Genomic DNA, 13134 nt, shown 5'->3' on the forward strand with positions numbered 1-13134 from the left:
GAACATTACTTAGCCCATCTATCATAGCAGCTAGCATTTCAAAATATGCTTCAAAAGCAGCACTTTTGTCGGTAATGACTGGAATTTCGGCAGAAACCATGTGCTGTAATTAATGGTACACCCTAGCCCAGCCAGTAAATACAATGTTTGGTTAAGGAAAGAGAGAGAAATGTGCTGGCAGGTCACTCTGTGCTTCCGCCGGGTACTAGTTATAATGGAAATGTTCAGATTCCATAAAAGGAATAAGAGTGAGGCAGATTCCATTTCTTCCAATGGTGCGAATACAAAGAAACTGTCAGAGCACTGAGGGGCATGGTTTTGAATGATGCCTTCAGACACAGATTAGAATGCAGAATTTGTCATAAGGTATTCACAAGGAGTCCCTGGCTCACACTGGAGCCAATCCGTATGCTGAAATATACCATTAAAACCGCAGCCTCTGTTGAAACTGGGGAGAGTGATGCAACTGAATAGCAGAGCAAACACAGAGGCGGCTGTGCATAATGTACTAACCAACATCAAAAGTCAGGCAAAAAATGGCTGTAGGAACAGCCATTTGCTGCTATGGGGGAAAGATCTCCCATTCCTTCTGAATACAGATAAGGCCCTTTGAAATACAAACAATGAATGCACCTCACATAGTTTCTACAGCACATCTGGGTAAATTTAGAGTCTTCTCTAAAAGGAACCTGATTTACAGGTGCCATGGAAAAGTTCAGAAGGCCCACTGAGATCCTACGTATGTGTGAAAACTCTGAAGAGTATCCTTCAAAAACTGACCAAAACAGGTTTGTCCAGAAGCAGTTTATCTTTGAACACATGGAATAGGTAATGTTGCTTTGGGCACAAAGAATATTTCTTACATGATTTGTCAAATTGAGCACTGTGGCCTGGTGATTCAAGCATGGGACTGGGAGACAGGAGACCTAGGATTTATTCTTGGTTTTACCACTGACTTGTGTATCCTTGGATAACTCCCTTATCATCTTTGTGCCTCTATTTTCAGATACGTCAATTAGTGACACCAACACCTGCTTTTATAAAGCCTCTTGAGATTTTGGGATGAAAATCGCTATATAAATGCTGAGCATTACTCTTACATTATTATTATTACTCCCAGAATCAGTTATCAATCATATTGCCAATCCTGCTAGTAGCATGCCGATGCCAAATGTTTCAAAGAATTGTATTATCATATCAGACGTCCCTGAGCAGCCATTCCCAGCAGGACAGCTGGTTTAAGTCAATGGGAGTTGCTGGGTGCTGAGCCCCTCTGAAAAACAGGCCACTTATTTTGGTTCCTAACTATGGACCTACGTGCATAAAGTTGGCACCTATTTTCTAAAATCTTGGTTGTGCTATTTACCCAAATGCTACAAAGTCTCCTTACTTAAAGAGTATTCATATACTGCAGGCTGCTTGTAACTACAGCTGGTTAATACTGAAAAGTATTTATTGACATTCATTTTGAATATGAACCCCAAATTCACCACAACAGTTAGCATACTATTTCTATTACTCTTTTTACTCTTCTATTACCCTATTACTCATTTCCCAGGATTCTTCTCAGGAATGATTCTGTTCACTGTAGTGGTTGCAGAAAGAGAGTTTCACAAGTTCTAGTGCAAATGCTCATGTGCTCATTTGAGGATTCCCACAGGAAGTGTACATAAGACCATCTTGAAATCACATTGAGTCCCCTCCTTTGGTCATCTATTCAGGAAGGAGAAACAACCCTTTGTGATCTATGTGACCAATCACACATTATGAATAGAACTCATTGAAATTTTTTGAAATTTCCAATTTCTGGGGAAAAAACAGGGGGGTGGGGGTAGTTTTCCCCCCGAAAATGTTTGCAGTTTCTCCCCCACACCTTCTGCATCCAGCTCTTCTCAAGACTAACAAATAGCAAGATATGTTTGCATCAAGCATTGTCCAACATTTCTGAATAACAAACAAATTCATAAAAATCAAAGTCTGATTATCTGATAAAGATTCCCCAGCTGTATTTCTGGCTAGAATCATCAGATCTGATATTAGCAAACCCTATTGTCTTAATTACAGTATATGTTGGATTGTAGTTATTAGCAGCAGAATCGTGCTTACAGACATTATATGCCCAATTCTGCCTCCAGTTACCCTTGTGCTACTGTTGAAGTCAATGCCGTTTTAGCCCTTAGGGAAGAATCCTAGAGAATTTAACAGGGAAACTGAGCTTTCCACTTTTACACCAGCCTATGGAATTCTATAGCAGGAGTATAATTCTCTAACCGGTTCTATACCTTTTAGGACAATATCTGCAGAACACCGTACGTTCTATAGAACCCAACTGGTGTCAGCCCTATTAATTCTATAGCAGTATTTTATCAGGGATGGGCAGAATATGGCAATTTGACTGGCTTTTTGGAAGGAAGTTTTGAATCCCAGGAAAAGGAATAATCTACTCCAACTGTCCATTAGAAGTGGGCAAGAAGCTATGGTAATCTGTCTTGGGTATGAATCTACACAATAAATTGCCACTGTGTACCTGGGGCCTTTATGTTCCGAGCAGCTGAATACCTGCCGCTCCGGGTGACGTCAACTGGAGTTGCGAGTGCTAAACAATTGTGAAAATCAAGGGCTGACCTACCAGATATAAAAGCCGCTGTACCTGAGCATGTATTCCTGGTGCTCTCTCTCTATTGTCCATAGTGTGAGTCTGAGTATAGTCAGCAAAACATTGAAGCACAGCTAAGGAAACAGAATATTATCGGCATGAGATCATTAGGCCATCCATATCAGCAATAACTCATCATATCAGTTTGTTACCAGAGCAATTTAAACCTGCCTTGGGGCTGCTTCAGATTGTCCACTTGCTCACAATTTGAATGGAGACTAGAATTTATTTTTCTGCAACTTGTGCTATATTATAATTTATTATGCACTGGACTGTAATTGACTTCCTGTGTGACCTATTGCAAGTCACTGCTCACTAGTGAAAATGAGGGGCTCAGTATAAGGCCCCTTAATCTCTCTGTGCTTAAGCTCCCAAGCTTCTGGTTGTACATTCTAAGCCTTTCTTCCACCCTTTGTTTGTCTTGACTATTTAGATTGTAAGCTTTTCGGGGCAGGACTGTCACTATGTGTACTGCACTTTGCACGGCGGGGCCCTCATGATGGTTTGGCACCTCTAGGTGCTACTATAATATAAACAATTATAAAACCTAGATTTTTCCTGAAAATATTCTCATGTGAAAAATTCCCCTTAGAAATGTTTCATTTGGAAAATTCTGGTTTTCCCACAGGAAATTCCAAAAATGAGGGAAAGTGGTTTCTTCCCACTTTCTTACTGTTTCACAAAGTTTTCCAATTGGAAAAAAGGAAAAAGGTGTGAAAACCCACATATCCAAGTTTCCCACAAGAAATTTTTTCTTTGGGAAAATGTTGATCAGCTCTAACAATGGTCTTTCCAAGTGTAGTGGGTGGAACTTGTTCACTTTCTCTCATCTGCCAGACCAAAGAATCAGGCTCACAGACTTGACTCCTTGGTGAGCAACTTTCTTCTAGGGAGACTTCCTGGACCCAATCCGAGAAGTGCTTTGTGTTCACTCTGTAGTCAATGGGAGTTCCGGCCTATTTTGTGGCTGAGCACCGTGCTATTGGGCATTTGGCATGAAGTTGTTCATCTAGTAGCTAAGTTGCCTTGTCTTGTGTACTTAGCTAAGCCCCAGCGAGTTACAGAGAGGTCTGATGAAGATGGCAAAAATATCAGAATCCAGAACAGTTCTATCTGCTGAGCACAAGCAGTGTGGGTGCTATAGAGGATTGGATGGATACAGGAATTGGCAACAGACAGACCTTTACCTCTGAGTCACAAGATAATAAGGAATACAGACTTTTTTCTCTGATGATTTCCCAGAGTCCCGTCCCCCATCAGACAGACAGATAGACAGACAGGATGTACTGGTTGCCTCCATCCAGCTCTTTGTGACAGATGTCCGCAGTCTCACTAGAACTGCTGAAGGAGAAAGGGCATGGAGACTGAATTATTCTGTTGCCCCTAGAGGTGGTTGATCACTGCAGGTCAAATTCAAGGCATATTACTGAGGCAGCCTAGGGGAAAGCTTGCTCTGCTGCGACCTGTATTGTACCAGATTTGTAGCTAAAAAGCATCTTCCAGGGCTGGTTCAGCTCTTACACTGATATAGATCAGGAGTGTCCACTGAAATCGATGGAGAGGCTTTGGTGTAAGCCTGGTGTGAGGTCACAATCAGTCTCCAGTGTCCAAAGTTTACATCTACGCCATTCGCAAGCCATTTAAGGTCCAATTCTGCCACTTTACTCATGATGTGTGTTGTCTTATTACACAACTAGTCTAATGGAGTTGCTTGGGAGGTAAGGTACTACTGAAAGTGAACTATGCTTACCCTCTGTATAGGTCTCTGCATGTAAAGGATTTTGCTTTTTGATACCATTACTCACATAGTGTTAGCCCCTTACTACACAAGTAGCCCTATATACTCCAGCTCTCATTGTGAGTAAGGTTATCAGTATCTGGCCCCAAAGGCTCAGAGATTTTGTGATCTTGTTTGTCTATTCACTGATAGGATATATCTAAAGGAATTGGTTCACCCAAAGAGCTGTGCTTTTTGAAACTGGAAGGGTGGGAAAGATGGCAAGGAGAAGGTGGGAAAGGTGTTTCAAGGTGTCTCTCCCAATGAACCCCTGAGCTGAGACAGATGGAAATGATCACCCACTGGCAAAAAAAATAAAAAATAAAAAAAAGATATAAAGTTCTTTTGGATGCAAATTGCCAGCAAGATCCAACTCTTGCAGCTCATATCCCAATAGGAGCAAATAGGGTGAAGCTGACAGATGTCATCAGCTGACTTAAAAGGCTGTATAAAAATTCACAACTCAAGTCTTTTATCTACAAAACCTGCATGTTTTAAAAAAAAGTGCCAGTGGATATGGGCTGTGACTTTGATTGCTAAAGCCTTTGTGACCGACAATTTGATGGATAAACAGTGTAAATTATGTGCCTTGTTAGACTCACTCAACAATACCGACAATTGTAATATAAAATGTTAAAAACAAAGAGTTAAAAAAAAAAGAGAGAAAAAGTAAGCAATGACCTTCTCATATGCTTGTTTCTTTATGAGCCAACGTGTAAAAAATGTTATGGGCTATATGTCTGAAAGGAGGTATATACAATGATGCTTAATGTGTAGTTGAGAGCAAAATTATTATAGTTTTATATACGGGGAAGCCATATAACAAAAGAGCACTAGCTAGTGTTTGCCCTTATATGAGATGCAGTCGTATAATAGAGAGCCTTAAAGCTAGAGTTTACTGTACTTTGGGAATTAATCACATAAACTATAAATTGGGTTCAACAGGCTGGCTGGGTAAATAGGCGCAGCTAATGAGGACACTATGAGATCTTATAAGAGCGCTGACTGCCCCAGGACAAATGTGCCGAGCTGCACCTGATGGAAAACTAGAAGACATCAAAGCATAAAGGATTAGTGCTCTCACAGTGTTGAGAAATGGCCAGGGGGAGATTCACCAACTTATTACCCACATCCAAGCTAATCCTGTTATCTGCAAAATATAACTGTGTTCAGGAACTGCAACCACCTAAACTTGCAGGAGACTAATTCTATGTTTACATGGACAAAAGTGCAGAGAATTTTCATCTGAGCAAAGAATATAAGAGACAAACATTTTAAGAGCTTCTTGTGTATCAAATTTGCGGGGGGAGCAAAAGGTACCTTTAGTTATTTAAAGGCTATACTGTATCTTATGTGTGTTTCCTATGTGAGTGAATGGTTTTTCAGAAGAATATAGTGCATCAGTCATATAGGATTTATCCTCTCCTATCTTCATCTGGACTACAGTTATACTTCTCCAAAGGACAACCAAAATACTTTGAAAGCAACTTTTAATAGAAAGACAAGATGAAAAGGAAGGCCATCAATGCTCAACACCCGCCCCCTGGAAATCTATGAAACTTATTGTGTGGCATCTGCCCACCTGATCCCTGATCAGTGAGTCAGGAGAAGGCAAAAAATATCCTAAGGTCCCTGCCAATGTACCACAAAGGGAAATCCTTTCCTGACTTTAGAGTGAGCAGTTCATCCCTATTGAAGAGAACAAGAGGCACCTGTACTAAGAATCTAATACAGTTTATACCAAAAATATATCTAGTGTGACCAGCATCTGTGTTAGATAATGGTCCATATTTTTTTCTTTTAATCTCAATAAAGTGGATCCCACCTCTAGGGAAAGCGAATTCCAAGCATTAAGGGAAAAATCCCCACGCATTTCCCTTCCTCTGATGGTTCATCACAGCCAGAGTTGGCTGCCTTCAAGGCAGAAATTAAGGCATAATTACCGAGGCAGGCCTTTGGCTAAGTATTTGTATGGCATTAAGGAGTACCCATGGCACACAGCTATAACTGTTAAATCTTGAAGGCAGGGGTTTATCTAATCATCAGAAGGGAAATGATTAATTTTGTAGGTGCTGATTTTTATAGAGTTATGAGGGTGCAAAGGTACTGGGTGATGGAAGAGCCTATATAAGGAAATGCATATATTTCTAGGGGGCATTCATGGGTTTTTCCAGTTGTTGCTTCTTTTCAGTCCATCCATACCTAAATTGGTGGAATATTTATTGTTGTGAACATCCTTTCTATTAGGAATTAATAATGAACATCATGATGGGAACTCCCCAAGAGTTGCTATATCTGAGCTAGAGGCACAGGAGAGGAGTTGTTTGATGTTAGAGGGATGCCTGGAGAGAGATTTGAATTTCCATCCACCCAGGATTCTTTCCCTCTTTTGGGCCCCAGTAAATCAACTCCTCTCCCTCCATTCCTCACCTTCCTCCACACGTAGAATGGTACAAGATTTCTGGGTGACCTGTAAACTACTGGCTGTCTCTTTTAGTCCAGTCATTAACATTCCCTATTTGTCCTGTACACATATAGCCAGAGCAGGGTCTTCCCCAACAGTCAGGGGAGTCTCATGGATTAAAGAGACTAAGGAACAAGGCCCTGATTTATCCACATAACCCATCCTGCACTCTCCATACTAGTTACATGTTTCAGAAGTTGGTGGGGGAAGAAAAATGGAGGAGTGAAGAAGAACTTGAGCTGGGAAGCAAGAGGAGCTGGCAAAAGATTAAAAAAGAATTTTAGGAAACAGGAGACTACAAAGAACCAGATCTTCATCTGGGATAAATCAGCATAGCTACCTGGACCTCAATGGAGCTGTATCCGTTAACACCAGTTGAAACGTTGGTACATTCTTAAATGTCTCTGGGCTCTTATTCATGTGTGGGACTGAAGCTATCACATTGTTATTTTTCCTTACAACTGAAAGAAACAAAGACATAGCAGAGAAGTACGTGTATTAACAGATTATAATAATGAAGCTGATGACACTACTGTCTAACCTTAAACCTTTACCAACCAAAATAAGAGAGGAAAGTAATAAAAACTTTAAAAAACCCACCAAACCTCCCTGAAGCAATTTTGACCCCCAAGAGGGAGATGTGCCAGACACTCCATGAAGTTTAGTAGGCACTTTGTTATTGCTATTGATTTAATGTGGAAGACACTCGGATACTATGGTAGTTGGTGGCCATGCAAAACTCCAAGATAGGAATAATAAGTAGAGGTCATGATATTGCTTTATACAGTAAATGCCAAGTATTATTATAGAGAGGGATTAGTGATAGGTGGTCTTATCAAACTCAAATATGTTCCAATTTTAAATATTTATTATGTATTTAGTATGATATTTGGCCCACCAGATAGCTAGATATTCTGATAAATGATTCCAGCCTATTCTCCTGTTCCCCATCCCTAATAAGTCACTTTTCACAGATAAAGCTTTTGCTATTTCACTTTTCTGCTATGACAAGTAGGAGAAGGTGATGGATTTGACTGAGAGGAAGACTAGAGTCCAATGTCTCTATTTATAGCTCTCAAGATTTCATTTGAACACACTTATTGCCAGGAGTTTTGTTTGCTTTTTGGAAATGGTTTCACTATTGTATAATTGCATTTGTCTTCCAAGCATTTGTCTTCTTTGTACTTAGACGGAAACAAATATTCCCTCTATATAATGTCAGTCTTAATAACAGAAAAGCTCCCATCGCTAATTATTATAAGTAGATTTGGCTCCAATTCATTGGCTTATTGTTTTTGTTCATGAAAAAAGCTATACCTAGCTAGAATGTCTCTAAAATATCCAGCATATTCCCTAGAATCCCTGTAATTTCCAAGCACTGTTTTTTGTACGTCCATTTAAAAAATAAAATGGGTGAAAGAAGACCATCTGCCATGCCTAATTCTTGGCATGATCTTCATGGCAGATTTAGGTACCTAGGCTCTAGAAAGACAAGAGACTTCAGCATATGCCTAACTTTAAGTTTGTGGATAGTACCATTGACTGCCTTGGAAGACTTTATTGGTATTGCTGACATGCTTAAAGTTAATAATAAGAATGAGAACACCTCTTAGATAGTATCAGAGGGGTAGCCGTGTTAGTCTGAATCTGTAAAAAGCAACAAAGGGTCCTGTGGCACCTTTGAGACTAACAGAAGTACTGGGAGCATAAGCTTTCGTGGGTAAGAACCTCACTTCTTCAGATGCAAGTAATGGAAATCTCCAGAGGCAGGTATATATCAGTGTGGAGATAACGAGGTTAGTTCAATCAGGGAGGGTGAGGTGCTCTGCTAGCAGTTGAGGTGTGAACACCAAGGGAGGAGAAACTGTTTCTGTAGTTCTCTGTTACCTCTTAGATAGCATTTTTCATCAATAAATCTCAGAAGCTCTTCACAAAGGAGGAAAATATCATTTACAGATAGGAAAATTGAGGCACAGAGAGGTGAAGTGACTTTTCTAAGGTCACCTGGCTGGTCAGTGGCGGAGTTAGCCATAGAACTTAAGTCTCCTAAGTCCTGGGCCTGATCTGGGACCATAAATCTGCGCTCTGATTTCCTGAAGCACTGAGAGCTCACATCTCCCAATGACCTTAGAGGTCGCTGTGTGTGCTCAGGACCTCTGAAAATCAGGCCAGAATTAGATACATATACATGGATAGAACTGCTTAATTTTAAAGCACCTGAGTTAGAAAATGTTGACCTCGTTGCTTATGAAAGGCATCAGCTTGACAACCTTGGAGAAGGAAGCCCCCAGTTGGATCTGTGCTCTCTAAGGAATTGAACTTCTGCCCCATCACACAGAACCTCATACCATACTAATGTGTAGAACTAGAAGAATTCTTTTGCTGACTCCACCTTAAAGAATTATTTCACAACAAAGACAACACCACTCAAAATACCACATCCCCACTGACAATAATACAAAAAAAGAATAATCTGATTTAGACACACACCAGCAGATGAAACCACACACTTGATGATTACATTGATTGCTTCAGAAAAAAATCAATTGTGAAGAAATCCTTAAACATCACATCCATCACAATCTCTGATTGCCAAAAGGATAGCTATACAGTCCCTGAAATCCAACCACCAAATAGTGATCAAACCAGTAGTCAAAGGGAGTGTCACAGTAGTCCTCAACCATGATGACTATATCAGTGAGACCAGCTGAAAAGTCTCCCATGTCACCAACTATAAAGAAGACCCCACACCACAACATACCCAGCAATTTAAGGATAGCATCAAATCCTTCCCTCCGGACAACTTCAAGAGAAACTCCATTACTCATCCCCCACCAACCCATGGTTCTAAATGCTTCCCAAGATACACAACACCAGGAACCCAGGCAGACCCATCATCTCTGGCCCTACACTTTTCCTGAAGGAAAATCGGGACTCATAAAAAACATCCTCACACAATTCATCACACGAAGGCCAAGTTTTCTCCACCAAACTTGCTCCAGAAACTCCCTGACTTCAACAACCTCCATCAGAACACCATACTTGCTATCATGGATGTTACCTCCCGATACACCAACATCCCTCACCATCACTACATCGCTACCTACCTCAAATATCTACAATGAACAACCCTCAGATATCCACTCCAAACACATTGTTGTTGAATGTGAAGTTAGGTGAGTGAGGATAAAATGGATGAGTTTGGCAAACACTTTAACCAAACCATGAGAATAGCCATGATACTAGGATGGCTCTCCAATATACCAACCTCTTCATGGGCCACTTTGGGGAAGAATGTCTTTAAAAATGCAACAAAAACTGATGATATACCTGAGATACATCAATAAAATTTTCATCCCATGGACAGACAACCTAATCTCCCCTTGCAGATTTCCACCACAACTTCAACAATGACTTTTAGAATTGTAGGATCACAGAAGTGTAGAGCTCTAAGGGACCTCAAGATGTCATCCTAGTCTATCCCCCTGTGCTGAAACAGGATTAAGAATACCTAGACCGTCCCTGACAGATGTTTGTCAAACTTCTTCTTAAAAAACCTCCAATGATGATCCACAACCTCCCTTGGTAGTCTGTTCCAGTGCTTAACTAGTCTTATAGTCGGAAAATTATTCCTAATATCTAACTTAAATCTTGCTGCAAACTAAGCTTTAAGTCTACCTTCAGTAGACATGCAGAACAATTGATCACCATCCTTTTTGGAACAATACAAACTATTACCTCACCTACCTTTTATCTCTCAACAATCTTCTCCAAATTTAAAGACTATTATCATGTTCTCTCTCATCCTTATCTTCTCTAGATTAAACCTGCCCAATTCTTTCAATCTATCCTGATAGGTCATATTTTCTAAACCTTGTATCATGTTTAATGCTCTCCTCTGGACTCTCTCAAATCTTTCTTGAAGTGTGATGCCCAAAACTAAACACAGTACTCCAGCAGAGGCCTCCCCAGTGCTGAGTTGAAAGGAACTATTACCTCTCGTGTCTTACATATCACACTCCGGTTAAGGCATCCCAGAATGACATTTGCCTTTCTCCAAACAACATCACACTGTTAATTCATCTTCAATTTGTGATATACTATAATCCTGAGGTCTTTTTCTGCAATACTGCTACCTACCTAATTATTCCCTTTTTGCATTTGTGCATTTGATATTGCCTTCTTAGGTGCAGTACTTTGCACTTGTCTTTGTTGAATTTCATTTTATTTATTTCAGACTAATTCTCCAATCTATCAAGATCAATTTGAATTCTAATCCTGTCCTCCAAAATACTTGCAACTCCCAGCATGGTGTCATCCACAAATTTTATAAGCATACTCTCCACTCCATTACCCAAGTTGCTAATGAAAATATTGAATAGTGCCAGACTCAAGACAGATCCCTGTGGGACCCCATTTGATACATCCTCCCAAGTCTGATAGCACTACTTTTTGAGTAAGGTCTTTCAACCAGTTGTGCACATCCACCTTATAGTAATGTCATCAAGACCACATTTCCCTAGTTTGCTTATGAGAATGTCATGTAGAATGGTGTCCAAAGCTGTACTAAAATCAACATATATCACATGTACTGCTTCCCCCTTTCTACTAGGCCAGTAACCCTGTCAGAGAAGGAAATTAGGTTGATTTGGCATGATTTGATATTGAAAAATCCATGCTGGCTATTTCTTATCACCCTATTATCTTGCAGATGCTTACGAAGTGATTAATAATTTGTTCTAGTATCTTTCCAGGTATCAAAATTAGGCTGAATGGTCTATCATTCCCCAGGTTCTCCATTTCCCTTTTTTGAAGATAGGTACTATGCTTGCCCTTCGCCAGTCCTTCTGGGAACTCGTCCATCATCCATGAGTTCTCAGACATAATTCCTAATGGTTCAGAGATTGCTTTGGCTAGTTCCTAATACACTCTAGGGTAAATTTCATCAGGGCCTGATGACTTAAATGTATCTATGCTATTTAAATACTCCGAAACCTGTTCTTTCCCTTTTTTGGCCGGAGATCCTTCCCCCTTGTTGTTAATCTTAATAGTGTTAAGTATCAGGTCATAATTAACATTTTTAGTGAAGGCTGGAAAAAAAAATTAAACACTTCAGCCTTCTCTGTGTCATCTGTTATTTACTCTACTTTCCCATTAAGAAATGTATTTACACTTTCCTTTTTCGTCATGTTATATCCAGTAAATAAATGAGTAGAAACCCCAGTCTGGATTGGGTATAAGACATTTCTAAAATATGATATCTCACAGGTACTACTAACTAGGGGTCAAATTCTGATTAAATTGGAGATATCCTATCACCTAGAACTGGAAAGGACCTTGAGTCCAGCCCCTTGCTTTCACTAGCAGGACCAAGTACTGATTTTGCCCCAGATCCCTAAGTGGCCCCCTCAAGGATTGAACTCACATGCTTGGGCTTAGCAGGCTAATACTCAAACCACTGAGCTATCCCTTTCCTCCCCTGAGTGATCCCTCTCCTCCTCTGATCTCAGTTACATTGTTGTACATGTTTGACTTCATTGAAGTTACTCTAGATTTACACAGGTATAACTGAGATTAGAATTTGATCCTTACCTGGCAAAAGACTCTATTCAAAGGGACTCTTGCAAACCTTATCTTCTGTATCCTGACTGTGCACTCTGTATACTGCGTTTTGGGGTACCTAGAAAAAGACTGGGAAATTTTATAGCGATCTCACAATGGGTTGCTTGATGTTTTCAATGTCTGTGTGAATCTGAAATTCCAAGAAATTGAATATCACAACTCAGGTGAGCTAAACCCTTTGATTTTGATTCACTCAAACCAGTGGGTTTCACTCAGTCCTACTGCTCAGTCCATTTGGAAATGTTTGGCGACTGTTAAGCTCAAGGGTTTGTTTTACAAAAGTAGGGTGTATATTAGAGTAATAAGGGGTGTTGTAATGTGAGATCTCACGGGCCCTGTCTTAAGTATCAGGTCATAATTAACATTTTTAGTGAAGGCTGGAAAAAAAATTAAACACTTCAGCCTTCTCTGTGTCATCTGTTATTTGCTCTACTTCCCCATTAAGCACACTAGCTTGAGTGGAGAGGCTCACTCTCAGTTAGGGGAGATACCCACAGAGGGCAGGGGTAGATGCATGGGTGGGGGTCTTTCACCCCCTGGCTTCCCTGCATGCTCCTGTAGGGCCAACTGTCAATCTAGCTTGCTGTGTTTTCATCTCATCCACTCATTCCAGTT

The 13134-nt window shown here is 40.3% G+C and overlaps 1 long non-coding RNA gene across 1 annotated transcript; it reads right to left on the bottom strand.

Moving 5' to 3' along the window:
* Positions 1–913: 913 nt before the first annotated feature.
* Positions 914–12643, bottom strand: LOC135982018 (uncharacterized). The gene is made up of 4 exons (XR_010599217.1): positions 12490–12643; positions 7238–7358; positions 2651–2730; positions 914–1713 (listed from the first exon to the last, which is right to left on the bottom strand). It is a non-coding gene; the product is annotated as an uncharacterized LOC135982018 (long non-coding RNA).
* Positions 12644–13134: the final 491 nt, after the last annotated feature.

This window comes from Chrysemys picta, chromosome 3, assembly GCF_011386835.1.
Source record: "Chrysemys picta bellii isolate R12L10 chromosome 3, ASM1138683v2, whole genome shotgun sequence".
In the NCBI taxonomy this organism is placed as follows: domain Eukaryota; kingdom Metazoa; phylum Chordata; order Testudines; family Emydidae; genus Chrysemys; species Chrysemys picta.